The following is a 4,916-nucleotide window of genomic DNA, read 5'->3' on the forward strand; positions in this document are numbered from 1 at the left end:
TGGCCAACCACGGTTCGAGTCTCAGACCTGGTGGCTTGCTTTGTCACTTTCCCTCTCTCACTCTCTCTCTCTCTGTGACATTCTGATCAAATTAAAAATAAATAAATAAATAAAAATGAATGAATAAATAAATAAAATTAAATAATTCTTAAAAAGAATATTGCAGGTCATCATTAGAATAGCAAGATAATAGATGACTTTTATATTATTAAGCTACATTCGATTTTCAGAAGAACATTTGATTTAATCAAACAATTAAATATACTAGTATTGTTTGTATTCAGGAAACAAATTACATGATCTTGTGACATTGTGTTGTAATGCCTTTTGAATGCAGACAAGGATTAAAAGATCCTTTTTTTTTTTTTTTTTCACATTTCCACCTTAGAATCATAGTCCAGTTCCCTGAAAATTCATAAAAGGTTCTGTATTCAGTTAAACAAAACCCCTCATCTGCTCATATTTAAAAGTATAGTTCCTGTAATGCCTAAATGAGTTCAGTCCTGCAGCTTCTCTTCAATAAATCTGTGTGGTTCCTTCAACTGTCCATAGATGAGCTGGCTCTTTATTACTCCGGTTGTCTTGGGAACACATCCTTGTTCACATGCATTTCAAAGTGTAGGGCCCAGCATGTAGAAAAATGCCAACATGTTCATTATGTAAGTTCTCAGTGCTATATAGTAGGCAAAATAATGGCCTCCAAAAGATGTCTGTGTTCAGATCCCAGGAACTTCTGATTATGTTACCTTATCTTTCAAAAGAGATGTGATTAAATTAGGGATTTTTGACATAGGAAAAATATCCTGGATTTCCTTGTGGGCTCAATGTAGTAACAAGGATCTTTGTAAGTAGACTTCAGAAGCAGGGTCAGGGAGGGGTTTGAAGATGCTCTGCTACTAGCTTTGAAGGGGCTGAAAACCAAAACCAAGGAAAGCAGGCAGTCTCCACCAGCTGAAAAGATAAGGGAATGGGCTTGTCCCTAGAGCCTCAGAAAGGAATGCAGCTCTACTGATACCTTGATTTTTCACTTAGTGAAGCCAATGTGGCGCTCTGAATTCCAGAATGTCACCTTTCATGGCCTTTTCCATCTTCAAGGACAATAGCAGAACATCGTTAAATCTGACTCACTCCTACTGCTGCTGCTTTTTTCTTTTTTAGGCTTTTGCCATAGGGCACGTGCACTCACTGGAGAGAGACAGAGACAGACAGTGAGAGGGAAAGTGAGAAGTTGCCTCCCCCAGGGGGTGGCCATGCCACAATCATTCTTCTGGGGTTTGGGGTACACATGCACATATTCCTGGTATGATTTTTTCTTTTTTTTTTTCTTTTTTTGGAGAGGTTTTTGCTATAGGGCACGTGCGCTTGCCAGACAGACAGAGAAAGACATAGAGACAGAAAGTGAGAAATCTCCCCCGCCAAAGGGGATGGCCACACCGCAATTCCTTCTCCATTCTCCTCTTGGGATCTTGGGCACGCACGCACACGCACCCGGCGTGAGTTTAAGCCACTGGGTCTGGGATTCAAACCGCGGTCAACTACGTGGGAGTCCAGCGACAGCCATTACGCTAACTGCTGGTCCCCCTGGCATGATTTTCAAGCCTCCAGAGCTGGGACTCAAATCATGATTGGCCATGTGGGAGGCCAGGACCTCAACCACTATGCTGCCTGCTAGCCCCCTCACTCCTGTTTCTATCATCACATCTCACTCTGTCATCTCTCTCTTTCACTCACAAGGGCTCCTGTGATTACATTGTGCCCACTCGGACAACCTAGGAGTATCCCCTGAATATCATATCTGCAAAAATCCCTTTTACCGTGTAAAATAACATATTCAAAGGCTTCAGGTATTAGGTGATGGGCATCTGTTGCCTACCACATCCAGTTTGGGTGAAGCCAGTGAATAAGGTTGAAATGGAAGGGAAGGAGGTGGGAAAAGAAGCCATGGGTTTATGATGTCGGACCCTAAAGCCAAGTGAAAATTTGGGATTTTATTTTGTGATGGAATGCCTTGGAATGTTACCAGCAGGAAAGTGACATCATGATTTATATTTTATAAAGATAATTTTGGGTGCTATGTGGCAAACTGACTACAGTGGAGATAGGCTGTCCAACCAGGAGACCCTGAAAATATTCTAGGAAAAGATGATAGTGACTTGGATTAGGGTAAAGGGAATGGAGATGGTGAGAAATGCTTAGGTTCACGGTATCGTAAGGGTGCAAGATGATTTAAGGATAATTTCAAGGATTTTAGCTTAAGCAATTGGGTAAATTGTGGTATAGTTAAACACAGAAGGTACGAAGGAAATTTTGGGTCATTTTTTGTGGGGAAAGTAAAAATAAATTTGAGGGACCAGCATATGACATAATGATTATGTCACTGGACTCCCACATAGCCTAGTTCCAGACTCGGCGATTTAAAACTCATGCCAGGCGCACGTGTGTATGCCGAAGATCCTGAGAGGGGAATGGAGGAGATGGGATTAGATGTGACCATCCCCCTGGGGGGTAATTTCTCGCTTCCTGTCACTCTGTCTCTCTGGTGAGTGCTTTTTCCCTGTAGCAAAATCTCTCAAAAAAAAAAAAAATCTTTTTTGAAATGCCTGGTATACACTCAGGTGGAGGTGGTGAGCAGACAATAATGTTTATCATAGACCAGTTTGCAATGAAAAGAAGTCAGGAGACAATAGTTAAGTATCATTACTGTATATATGATAAAGCCTTTAGACTGGAAAGTTAAGCATATATTTATTATGCAGCGTTTTCTTTTAGAGAAATTTTTGCTAAAAAGTCCATGTGCTTGCCAGAGAGACACAGAAAGCAAGAAATCACCCACCAGGGAGGATGGCCAGGCTGCAATCCCTTCTCCTCTCAGGATTTTGGGCACATATATACACATGTCCAGTATGCGTTTTAACCCGCCAGGTCTGGTACTTGAACCATGGTTGACTATGTGGGAGTCCAGCAATATAACCATTACACCATCTGCTGGTCCCAGCATATGTTTTTTATTTTTATTATTTTTTAAAATTTTATTCATCTTCATTATTATTTCTTCAGTTTGATCGCAGAACAACAGAGAGAAAATGAGAAAGCAAGCTACAAGTCCAGGACTTGAACCATGATCGATCACGTGGGAATCCAGCACCTTAACCACTATGCCACTTGCCAGCCCTTATTTTGTCTTTTTAAAAAAATTTTATTTGTTCATTCATTTATTTTAATTTGACCAGAGATAGGCACACACACACACACACACACACATAACAGAGAAAGAGAGAGAGAGAGAAAGTAAGCCACCAGGTCAAGGACTCAAACCATGGTCAGCCATGTGGGAGTGTCCAGCACTTTAACCACCATGCCACCTGCTGGTCCCTATTTTGTCTTTTTAAAAAACAATTATTTATTAAATTAAATTAATTATCATTTGACTAAAGAGATAGAAAAGGAAAGTGAGAAAGCCAGCTGCCAGGTCTGGTGGGAGTCCAGTGCCTTAAGTACCACACCACCTACTGACCCATATTTTGTCTTGTCTTTTTTTATTTAGAGGATTTCAGACTTATAGTATATATATATACATATATATATATACTATAGTCTCTCTCTATATATAAAATGTGCATAGGCCTTTCACCCAGGTTTGCAAAGTTAACCTTTTTCTACAAGTGTTTTATTCTTTCCTTTACCTTCGTACTTATCCATACACAGGCATTTTTTCCTCCTCTGAGCTGTTACAGAGTGAGTTGCAGACATGGTACTTCTATGCCCCTATATACTTCAATGGGTTTTATTCCTAGAAAGACATTCCCTTCCATCAGGATTCTCAAAGTATGGCCTCAGGACCAATGGAACTGCATTACCTGGAAATATGTTAGAAAGCTAACTTAGAGGGTCCCACTACAGACCAACTGATTTTGGCAATTCTGCTATTTATAGAGAAGGAAAGTAACATAACCTCAAAATTACTATCTAATTTACAGGCATTATTTAGATTCCACCAATTGTACCAGTAATATCTTTGATATCAAAAGTTAGAAATGGTACACTTCTGAGATAAAAGTGGTAAAGTATAATCATATGGGGCAGTTCAAGAAATACAGTTAATTAAAAAAAATAATTATCGGAGATTGTCAGCTAGAGAAGAGGCCCCAAAATGGAACCATTGAGAGTTGTGGAACCAGAGGATCACTGTGGAGGAGAAACAGCATCTGGAGAGGTGGGAGGGTGCAAACAGTCACTGAAAGGAATGATCCATCAGCAGTGACAAATGCTGGCAAGAGGTTTAGTATGATGAGAGCTGGAATTGCTCGCAGGACTTACAAGTGGAGGTCCCAAATGACCCTGACCAGAGAGGAATGAGCTCAGAATGCAAGAGAAGAACATTTTGGGCAAGTGCACACGCACCCCTCATGAGTTTTAAGCCGCGGGTCTGGGACTCGAACCACAGTCTACTACATTGGAGTCCAGCGACGTGTTACGCCATCTGCTGGTTTCCCCGAGTGTATTTTCACAGCGGGACGGGACTTAAACAGCGAAATGGGTCTTGTGGGATCCAACGCCTCACCTCCACGCCACCTGCTGGTCCGCTGCCCAAGTAATTTTAATCAGTGGAGTCAAGGCCGAGAAACACAGCTGGAAAGAAAAACAAACAACAAAACCTAAAGGGAGGAGGACTTCACTGCTGGAGCCAAGATCTTAAGGTGCTGAGCAGTGTGTCTTGATTATCAAATCTTTCAGCTACATTATCTATTTTTTTTCTACACGCGTCCACAGGCAGAGGAAGGGCTTCCAACAGTAACTCCACTCTCCGGGAGACAAGGAAGGGAGGAAAAGGCCCCTGTAAGTCTCTTCGGAGTCTCAGACCGGGACCCCGCGGGTCCCTGGGCTCCCGCGCACCCGACGCCGCAGCTCGGTGGCCG

Source organism: Tupaia chinensis, unplaced genomic scaffold (genome assembly GCF_000334495.1).
Source record: "Tupaia chinensis unplaced genomic scaffold, TupChi_1.0 Scaffold144346_1, whole genome shotgun sequence".
In the NCBI taxonomy this organism is placed as follows: Eukaryota; Metazoa; Chordata; class Mammalia; order Scandentia; family Tupaiidae; genus Tupaia; species Tupaia belangeri.